This window comes from Saimiri boliviensis, chromosome 3, assembly GCF_048565385.1.
Source record: "Saimiri boliviensis isolate mSaiBol1 chromosome 3, mSaiBol1.pri, whole genome shotgun sequence".
NCBI classification, from domain to species: Eukaryota; Metazoa; Chordata; class Mammalia; order Primates; family Cebidae; genus Saimiri; species Saimiri boliviensis.
In genome coordinates, this window is record NC_133451.1 from 78,180,883 (window position 1) to 78,192,764 (window position 11,882).

The window sequence follows — 11,882 nt, forward strand, 5'->3', positions numbered from 1 at the left end:
CCAAATTAATGCTTTATCACTTCCCTACATATTCATTAATCCAGTGAAGTCAATACCTAAAATTAATCATCACAACTAGCATGTGGTGGTGGTGGTTATCATTATTCAAACAGTTAAATCTGACCACAATCAGTAATGCAGCAATTATAGGGCTTAGATGTCAATGAGGAAATAAAATTATTAACTGAAAATTTTGAATCTAGAAAAATTTTACATAAAAACTTATTTAAGCCTGGGTGTGGTGGCTCACACCTGTAATCTCAGCATTTTTGAAGGCCGAAGCAAGCAGATCACTTGAGTCGGGAGTTTGAGACGAGGCTGGTCAACATGGTGAAAACCCGTCTCTACTAAAAATACAAAAATTAGCTGGGTGTGGTGGCAGGCAACTATAATTCCAGCTACTCTAGCTACTTGGGAGGCTGAAGCAGGAGAATCACTTGAACCGAGGAGGCGGAGGTTGCAGTGAGCCAAGCCAAGATTGCACCACTGTACTCCAGCCTGGGCCACAGAGTGAGACTCTGTAAAAAGTTAATTAATTAATTAAATTGTATAACTACAGTAAAAATAATTTGAAAAAAAAAGTTTAAAGTTTGAGTCATGATCTAATTACTTCACTTTGCAAATATTTGAGTGCTTGTTATGCTAGAAACTAGATTGCCTGCAAGAGATACAATAAAAATCTGTCCACCTTTATGGAACCCACAGTCTAGAGAAAGAGATAGCTATCTACCAGGAATTACAGTGTCTTAAGAACTACAACAAGAAGATACAGGAGTACCTCATTCTGCTCTAGTGGGACACACAAATTATTATCAACACATATAAATTAAAGTCTAATAAGCATTTGCTACTGTCCTCAGTTACTATAAACAATCTTTGGACTTATTCAAGAACTGTATTTTGAGCTTTCTGTCTGAGTGGAGTTTTTGCTGTATTGCTTTACTCAGAAACCTTAAAAGGTTTATCACGTTTCCATTTCTCTCATTCCCTGAATCAAATCCATTACAAAGTATTGTCAATTTTAATTCCTAAATAACTCTCAAATATGAATACCTCTTCCCATTTTCTCTGGCATTCCCTCATCTCATGTTTTCAACTGAGATAACCTTTTATCTGGTCTACCCACATTCATATGAATCTCTTCCAACCACTGTTTCCACTTACAAATTTTCAGTGGCTCATGGGACTTGACATAGTAAGCCAAACATCCGCCTCCATAAAGATGGACAGTAGGTTTTTAATATTTCTCTTACAGGCAATCTAGTTTCTGGCATAGCAACCATTCGAATATTTGCAGAGTGAAATAATTAGGTCATGACTCAAAATTTAAATTTTTGTATTTTCCATAGTGTCAACATGAGCCATTATTTAATGCACTTTCTCTACTGCTGTTACTCTAGCCTGTTCAGTCCCTTCTCCTTGACATGTTCCCTTTGCCACAGAGCCTTTGCGTAATCGAGTTCCTGTCTCTATTCTTCACCTACTTTACCAATCTCTTCACTGAACTATCTAAATCACAAATCCCACCATTAAATTTTCCATAGAACCACTCGATCTTCCTTCATAGCACTAATCACAGATGCAATTTTGTAGTTTTTTTATGTTATTATGTGGCTTATGTCTGTGAATTCAATGAAGACAATGACTGTGTTTTGGCTCTTTATTGTTCCAGTTTTGGTACCACCATTTTACATTATAAAATTCTTCCAAATCAGAGTAGAGGAGTTTTGAATCAAGCAATCAATACCTAGTACAACTTAACGAAGTACACACATTTAAGGAATGAATAAAATATTTTGGATTATTGATGATTCCAAGCACATTTAATATATAAGTTTTACCTGTTTATTTCTTTTCTTTTTTTTTTTTTTTTGAGACGGAGTTTCACTCTTGTTACCCAGGCTGGAGTGCAATGGCACGATCTCGGCTCACCGCAACCTCTGCCTCCTGGGTTCAGGCAATTCTCCTGCCTCAACCTCCTGAGTAGCTGGGATTACAGGCACGAGCCACCATGCCCAGCTAATTTTTTTGTATTTTTAGTAGAGACGGGGTTTCACCATGTTGACCAGGATGGTCTTGATCTCTCGACCTCGTGATCCACCCGCCTCGGCCTCCCAAAGTGCTAGGATTACAGGCTTGAGCCACCGCGCCCGGCCTACCTGTTTATTTCATATGTGTTATGACAAGACTAGAAAACATATTTGTTTTCTTTAACATTGCCTGCGGGGCCCTGCTATTCTAATCAGAATGTGTGCTAATTTGAAGACACTCTATCCTCAAGACATGTCATAACTGGGGAGGAACTGTGAATGAAGTCGAACATCGACCTAGTCTTTTTAAGATCTTCTCTATCACTGCAATATTTCGTGTTTCCTCTTTTGCTCTTCCTTAACTCTTGACGTTTCTGCCACCATACTATACCCTTAAAAATCAGGTTCCTTTTTTGCTGTTGTGCTTTTGAAACTTCCAGATGATGGGATAGGGTAGAGGGACACAATAACGAACAAAATAACCAAACATACAACCTACAGTTACTTTATTTAAAAATTTTTCTCAGTAGCTTAGATTTCCAAATAGAAGCAGTCACAAATAAATAGAGTTATCTTTACTTGCTTTTTCAAGTAATTAAATCATTCTGAATTCATAGTGTGACTCTATAAAATCAATTATATTATGTATAGAGTATTATTTATTTTCCTTATTTATTTATTTTTTTAAGTAAAGACAGTTTTGCCCTGTTGTCTAGGCTAGTCTCTAACTTTTGGGCTCAAGTGATCCTCTTGTATGGACCTCCCAAAGTGCTGAGATTACATGCATGGGCCACCACTCCCAGCCTAATTTAAAAAATAAAATAAATCCAAGTGGAATTTAATGACATAATATGATGGTTAATTTTATGTGTCAACTAACCTGGGCCATGAAGTACCCAGGTATTTGTTTAAACATTGTTCTGGGTATGTCTGTGAGGTTGTAGACCACCTAAAGCATATTGCCCTCCCCAGTGTGAGTGGACCTCATCCAATCTGTCCAAGGCCCAAATGGAGCAAAAAAGTGGAGGAAGGCAGAATTTACTCTCAGCCTGACTGTCTTTGACTTGGAACATCAGTCTTCTCCTGCTTTCATACTTGGACTCAGACTGAAAGTGTATCATCAACTCTTCTAGGTCTCCTGCTTGCCGGCTGCAGATCTTGGGAATTCTAAGCCTCCATAATCACATAAGCCAATTTGTTATAATAAGTCAATATCTATCTATCCATCTATCTATCTGTCTATCTATCTATCATCTATCTAATGTTCTATTTCTCTGGAGAACCCAGAATAAGTCACACACATACCATGACATGAAATACTGACTATAATTGCATGGATTTCACACAATTTAAAGATAGGTATGTTGATTAATTTTGGTTTTAAATTCCAAGTGATGTCAGGCACGGTGGCTCACACCTGTAATTGCAGCGCTTTGGGAGGCCAAGGTGGGTGGACCACGAGGTCAGGAGTTCAAAAGCAGCCTGACCAACATGGTGAAGCCCTGTCTTTACTAAAATACAAAAATTAGCCAGGCATGGTGGAATATGAATGTAATCCCAGCTACCCAGGAGTCTGAGGCAGGAGGATCATTTGACTGGGAAGTGGAGGTTGCAGTGAGCTGAGGTTGCGCCATTGCACTCCAGCCTGGGTGACAGAGCGAGACGGCATGTCAAAAAAAAAGATTCCAAGTGATTTTATCTTGTATATCCCTCTGTCTATGTACAAAATAAGAATCAATATATAAGTACACACAGACACACACATGCACACACGCAAAAACACAATCCTTGGTCCTTTAAATATTTCCAAGTCTCTTCATTGTTCAGATGGGGGGGAAATCTCCCAATCTCCATTTTTTTTCTCTGAAGTTTTTTAAAGAGTGCTCCATTTATACTTCATTTCTTCACTTAAATCTCTAATATTCATTCTTCAGTTACCTGTTACTGGCTTCCAACTCTACTACTCTGTTTAAACTGCTCTTACCAAAGTCATCAATGTTCTCCTAATTCAACATAAAGTAATATCTTCCATCTTATACTAGAAGGTCTCTGTCATTTTGTCAATTATGATTATTCCTTTCCCTGATATTCTCTAGTCCCTTGGTTTATGTGACAGCACTTCTTCGTAGTTTCTCTAAAATTCTCTACCTGCCCCTTACATAAAGTGCTCTAAGGTGACACCTTTATTCTACCACTCTTTCAGTAATTCTAATGAATTCAGTTTATTTATTTATATATTTATTTTGACAGAGTTTCACTCTTGTTGTTCAGGCTGGAGTGCAATGGAACAATCTCAGCGCACTGCAACCTTCACCTCCCAGGTTCAAGTGATTCTCCTGCCTCAGCCTCCTGAGTAGTTGGATTACAGGCATGTGCCACCACGCCTGGCTAATTTTTGTATTTTTAGTAGAGACAGGGTTTCTCCATGTTGGTCAGGCTGGTCTCAAACTCCTGACCTCAGATATTCCACCTGCCTTGGCCTCCCGAAGTGCTGGGATAACAGGTGTGAGCACTGCACCTGGCCATGTATTCAGTTCTTTACACTGATTTCATAAATTAGTATCTCCAACCCAGACCTTTCCCCACACTTTCAGCCTCATACACAGTTGCTTACTAGATACTTTATACTCAACTCTCCAAAACTACAATTATCATCTTCCCCTAAACTGATTCTTATTCCTATTTCCTCTATCTCAAATGTAATAGTCTTAATTTAACCTTCTTTCCTATGAATGGGAATACCAGCATAAAGAGCAATGTCTGGGCTGGCACAGTGGCTCACACCTGTAATCCCAGCACTTTGGGAGGCCAAGGTAAGCAAATCACAAGGTCAAGAGATCGAGACCATCCTGGCCAACATGGAGAAGCATCATCTCTACCAAAAATACAAAAATTAGCTGGGCATGGTGGCATGCACCTGTATTCCCAGCTGCTTGGGGGGCTGAGGCAGGAGAATCACTTGAACCTGTGAGGCGGAGGTTGCAGTGAGCTGAGATCTTGCCACTGCACTAAAGCCTGGCGACAGAGCAAGTTATTGTTTACAAATATTTGCTGCCCATTCATAAGAGATAGTTCTACCTCCCTGCCTGTTGACATGGCTTGACTATGTGACTTGCTAAACACAAGTGTAAATAATAACTGCATTACTTCCCAGCAGACACTTAAGAGCCAGGACATCATCTGCTATGCTTTTTTTGCCCTATGCCAGAACAATCAGCAATATTCTAGATGCTTAGTTAGCTTGGGAGCTGCCATGAAGGTGATGTGGTACAGAGCTGCAGCCAACCTGCAAGGAAATAGTAGCATGACTGAAAATAAAGCTTTAAAGTAGTAATGAATGAAATTTGGGGATCGTTTGTTAACACATCCAAAAGCCTATACTGACTGATCTGAGGCTGAAAAAATTTAACCACAGAATTGTATATTTATCTATATATAGTCAATGATAGGTAAATGTCAACAGAAAGACATTCTCAAATATGCAAAGGCTATGAGACAACCTTTATGTAATTTTTAAAATACCTTAAATATTTCTCCAAAAAATGAAATATGAAGCAAAATTAAGAGAGAATGAAAATTGAGGGCTTGAAATGATGGACTGCAAGCACTGAAGCTTGGTAAAAAAGAGAGCTGAAAAATGGTTGTAAATTTGCTTATAAACTAAATACAACCATCATATAAAAATCTAAGAAGAAATATATATATATATATATAAAATATTAATGTAATTACACTTTGGATCTAGATTCCATATTATATTAGCAAAGACTGAAAAGTTGGAAAAGAAAAAGAGTTTACTGAATTTGGCCAGGCGTGGTGGCTCGCTCCTGTAATCCCAGCATTTTTGGAGACTGAGGCGGGTAGATTGCTTGAGCCTAGGAGTTTGAGACCAGCTGGGGCAACATGGTGAAACCCCGTATCTATAAAAAATACAAAAATTAGCTTGGCATGGTGGTGCATGCCTGTAGTCCCAGTTACTTGGGATACTGAGGTGAAATTTATTAAATTCATTATATTAAATAGAATTCAAAATGTAACATTTTACTTTCAATTCTGAATATTATAGAAGTAGAGGTTAAATAATTATGTTAAAATTCTTAAAGACAGTATAAGAGAGGCTTTTAAAGATGACAAGAGAAAAATACTTTTAAAAATTTGATCCTCCCCCTTGAAACCTACCAATAACAAAACAAAACAATTTTTAATATAGGAAAAGCAACCAACTTTATCTTCAGTGAAACAAGGAAATGTTACAACCCTAAGTTATAAAAAATGAAACAGCAATAAAATAAAATGAGGAAAGAGGCTGATTGCCAAGAAACAAAGCATGCCTTCTCTAATCTTGAGCGGAACCAAGATTTCTCTCAAAGGAAGAGAAAAAAATCCTGAAAGACTGTGATTAGAGTTGCAAACTCTGAACCTGGGGGAGCCTCAGAAGTGGAATGTCTAGTTTAAAGGAGAGGTGGAACTAAAGAAGAAACCAGGGTGGCAGGTCAGCTTTACAGCCTTCAGCCTATCCTCTGAGCCAAGGAGACTGCTAGAAGTAAAGCAGAGTAAGGAAAGAAAGAGAAGAACCAGTAATCTCATGTCTCCTCTATTCACTCCTAAGCAGATTTTTTTGTCAATAACTCATCGGCAAGCATCAAGTTTCTGGGAAAACACTAGTGATAAGGAAGGCAAGGAGAATAACTAGTTAGCTGTTACAGCTTCTATGTTAGAGACAGGTAAGGGAAAAGGATGAGTGAATCTGTAATTCCTATTACTATGAAAAGAAAAGAATCAAGACAGAATGTAAAAATATATTTTAAAAGAAAAAAAGAACACAAACAGCAAAAGAAGAGTATACAATGTGAGGTAAATTACCTAATAAATATTCTAAGAGTTAAAGTAAATACTTCTTTGTAATCTCTGTAGTGGGCTGAATAGCGTGTCCTTTTCTAATTATGTTTACCGAGAATCTTAGAATGTAATCTTTATTAGTAAATAATTTTTTGAAGATGCAATTAGGAAGGTCATCCTACTGTATTAAGGTGGGCCCTAAATCCAGTGACTGGCATCCTATAAGAAAAGGAGAGGACATATGGAGACATAAATAGGAAAAAAGGCCATGTCACAGTGGAGGCAAAGATTGGGGTGAAGGCAGCTACAAACCACAGAACACCAAGGATTTCTAAGAGCTGCCAGAAACTTAGGAAAAGGCAAGCAAGTTTTTTCTCTACAGCTTTCATGGGGAGCATGGCCATGTCAACACCTTAATTTCAGAATTCTACCCTTGAGAATTGTTAAGTCAATTAATTTCTGTTGTTTTAAGTTAGCCACTTCGTTATAGCAGCCCTAGGAAACTAACACAGCCTTCAGGAAATTACATACAACATCACTGTTGTGGGCAGACTCTAAGATCACCCCACATAACCCTTGCCTCCTGGTGCTCAGACCCTTGCATGAACTTCTCTCCTTGACTGTAAGACCTATGATTTGTTTTTCACCAATGGAATACAGCAAACAGGAGAGGATGATGATTTTGCACATGTGATTACATCACATAAGATTGTGGCCTATCTTGTTAGGAGACCCTGATTTTCTTTAAAGAAGCAAGCTACCATATTGCCAGGTTTCAGAGGAAAAGAGCCACAGGGCAAGGAGCTGAGTGTGGCCTCTGACCAATAACCAGCAAGAAATTGAGCCTTCAGTGTAGCAGTTTGCCAGGAACTGAATTCTGCCAGCAACAATGTTGAGTTTGCAAGCAGATCCTTCAGTTGAGCCTCAGATGAGACCACAACCCCAACTAACACCTTGATTGCAGCCTTGTGAGACCCTCAAAGCAGAGGACCCAGCTCAGTGATGCTTGAATGCCTGACCCACAGAAATTGTGAGATAACAAATGTGTGTGGTCCTAAGCCACTAAGTTAGTAATAATGTTGTTACAGAGTGATCAAGAACTAATACAATGTGCTTTCTAGGAGAAAAGCTCTAGGAAGAAAATGAAGAGTTCAATAAAAATTTTAAGGCATCAGAAGAGGAAAATATGGAGATAAAAGGGCTCAGAAAATTAATGGAAGAGCTAAAAAATGGTGGGAGAATAAATAGAAGAAAAACATGATTGAATATACAATCTAAAGAAATCACACAATACAAAATTTAAAAATGACAGTAATTTAAAGAAATCAAATTTAATGTGGGTAAAAGATATACCTGTCTTTCATATAGGCATAATGAAATGAAATAGACTTGAGGAAGAGATAGAAATTGAGAAAGAAAATAAATCAAACAAAATTAAATAAATAGCAAAAAAAAGAAATTACAAAATATGTTATGGAATTGAAGACCAGATTTGCAGATTTAAAAAAGCAAACTCTGTCTAAGAGAAAAAGTGAATCAGAGTCATGTTCACCAAAACATGTCCTGGTGCAATTTGGAATTTAAGGAATAAAGACAGAATTTTATGAAAATTTTATGCAGAAAAGCAAGTAGCACTTTATTTAAAAAGAATCAGATTTTCTTTGGAGTTTTCCATAGTAATTGTTTAAAGCTAGAGAACTGGAAGAATGTCATAATTCTTGGGGGAAAGGGTGGTCAAAATACCAACAATAACAGGAGTTTGGAAGAAGAAGTTGATTCTACCCTCATGGGTGACTTTGAGGGATTTAAGATTTCAGTCAACGAAGTAACTTCAGATGTGGTGAAATTAGCAAGAGAGCTAGAATTAAAAGTGAAAACTGAAGATGTGAGTGAATTGCAGCAACCTAATGATAAAACTTTTTTTTTTTTTTTTTTTTTTTTTTAAGACATGGTCTTGCTTTGTGACCCAGGCCGAAATGCTGTGGCACAAACACGGCTCACTGTTGACTCGACCTCCCCAGCTCAAGCAATCCTCCCACCTCAGCCCCTCAAGTAGCTGGGATTATAGGCACATGTCACCATGCCCATCAAGTCTTTGTATTTTTTTTCCAGAGACAGGGTTTTGTCATGTGGTCCAGGCTGCTCTCAAACTCCTGAGTTCAAGTGGTCCATCTACTTTGGCTTCCCAAAGTGCTGGGGTTACGGGTGTGAACCACTGCTCCTGGCCTCATGATAAAACTTTAAGAGATAAGATATTGCTTCCTATGGATGAGGAAAGAAATTGGAATCTTGATGTGGAATGTACTTCTGGTGAAGATGCTGCGAATGTTGTGCAAATGACAACAGAAGGTTAAGGATAGTCCATAAACTTAGCTGAGAAAGCAGGAGCAGGAGTTGAGAGGATTGACTTCAGTTTTGAAAAAAGTTCTGTGGATAAGTTGCTATTAAATAACCTCACGCGCTGCAGATAAATCTTTTGTGAAAGAAAAAGTCAATAGATGCAGTAAACTTCATTTTTTTGTTTTAAGAAATTGCCTCGGCCACCCCAGCCTTCAGCAACCACTACCCTGACCAGTCAGCAGCCATCAACATCAAGGCTAGACCCTCCATTAGCAAAAAGATTACAACTCATTGAAGGCTCAGGTGATTATTAGAGTTTTTCATTTAATTTTTTATTAGCAATAAAATCTTTCTAAATTTAAGGAATGTACATTTTTAAAGACATAATGCTATTTCACACTTAGTAGTCTACAGTAATGTAAACACAACTTTTAAATGTACTGAAAAACCAAAAAAACAAAGGAGTCTCATTTTATTGTGATATTTGCTTTATTGTGGTGGTCTTGAACAAAACTCATAACATCCTTGAGAGATTATGCTTATATGAATAGAATTAAAAGCATAATATATATACTTAATGTATTATAAAAAAGAAAGAAGATAAAACAAATATATCTGCATGCAAATTTTATCTATTAACATATGCTGTTTGCAAAGAAATATATATAAAACAAAATGATGTAATAAGTCTATAGATTATGTAAAAGTCTTAGGCAAATGCAAGCAAAAAGAAAGGGTAATAAGTATAAGAAATAAATACATTTGATGGAAGAAAAGGCCCGTCACATGAAACAAATTTTACAAAAAATAAAAGGGACAATTCATAATAAAAATTTAAATGAACAAACTTTGGTGTGTATTATATTAAGCAAAATCTGTTTGAATAAAAGAAGAAATTAGTGGAAATACAAGTGAGAGAATTTATTTTGAGTAGGCAAAAAAGAACTGAAAACATACAAAATATAAATAAAATTGATTTGCACACTACAAAGAATAAATGAAATTTTCAGTGCCAAGAGCATCTATAAATTTATAAAATTTGCTTATGTTATGTAAAACATGACAATTTCCAAAAGATAGAAAGTCATATTCTCTGACCACAATGCAAAAATTGTAGACAAACAAAAGGTAACAAAAAATAAAAAAGAGAGAGGGGCTATCCAATCCTTTAGAAATAATAGTTTGCCAAATAATTTTTGTCTAAAAGAGGAAATAAAGCCTGTAACTTTATACTATTTAGATATTAGCAATAACAGTACCACATATCCAAATATGGATTGATGCCAAAGCTGTTCTCAGAGAAAAATGCAGTGTTTATTGCTTTCACTCTTAACAAGAAAATGAATAAAGGAAGGGAGGGAGGGAGGGAGGGTGGAGAAAGGAAGGAAAGAAAGGACCCTAAATCTTATATCTAAGAACCAAGAGGAATAACAATAGAACACTCTACAGGGAAATAAATGAATAAAGATAAACCAGATATTAATGAGTTTGAAAATAGAGAATTATTTTAGCAATTAGCTTCAGGAAATATAATCTAACCAGTTTAAATAAAAATAGATTTAATACAGTAAATTCAGTGCTTACAGCATTGTAGGAAGGGCTGGAAAATCAGGCTTTTGGCTATACCTTCAGGGCTTACTCCCAAAATCATTGCTGAACTGTACTGCCAGTTTCTATAGTGACATAATCAAGAAGATGCAGATTTAGGAGGCTACCACTGGAATAACTGAGTTCAGGAACATAATATAAGAGATTTTTACCCAAGAAGCAGAGATAGATCAAAAGAAACTATTGCTAGCATTGCCTCTTCCTCCTTGCTACCCACGACTTGGCTTTGCTCTTGCAGAAAAACTCAGTATTTCTGTGACTAGAACAGGCAATAAGAACAGCTGGATTCGAATTTGTGACCAGAACCCTACCTCAAAGGGATCTGGGGAATGTAGTTTTGGGGTTTTCAGGCTCTACAGCAGGAATGTCCAATATTTTGGCCTCCCTGGGCCACATTGGAAGAATTATCTTGGGCCACAGGATGGTTTTGCATGTGGCCCAACACAAATTTGCAAACTTTCTTAAAACATTATGAAATTATTTTTTTAGCTCATCAGTTATCATTAGCGTTAGTGGGTTTTGTGTCTAAGAAGAAGACAATTCTTCTTAGGAATTAGGAGTTCTACCACTGAGACAGATGAGATGAAAAATGTTACAGGATAGTACCAGTGGTAACCTGATGGTTTTAAATTTGTAAATCATGATAATATGGATATTTCTAATTTCTAAGAAAATGTAAAAGTTCAAATTGATTTTAAAAATTGGAAACCTAAGCATATCAATAGTCATGGGAGAAAATGAAAAAAACTTATTAAAAATAAAAATGGCCCCCAGACCAAAAAAGACCCAAACAGCTTTATAAAAAATCTTCAAGGAACAGATAATTTCTGTATCATTATGCCATTTATAAAATTTCCAAACCAGTCACTGGCAAGATGGTGAAATAGGAACAGCTCTGGTCTACAGTTCCTAGTGAGATCAATGCAGAAGGTGGGTGATTTCTGCATTTCCAGCTGAGGTACCTGGCTTATCTCATTGGGACTGGTTAGACAGTGGGTGCAGCCCACTAAGGGCAAGCCAAAGCAGGGTGGGGCATTGCCTCACCTGGGAAGCACAAAGGATAGG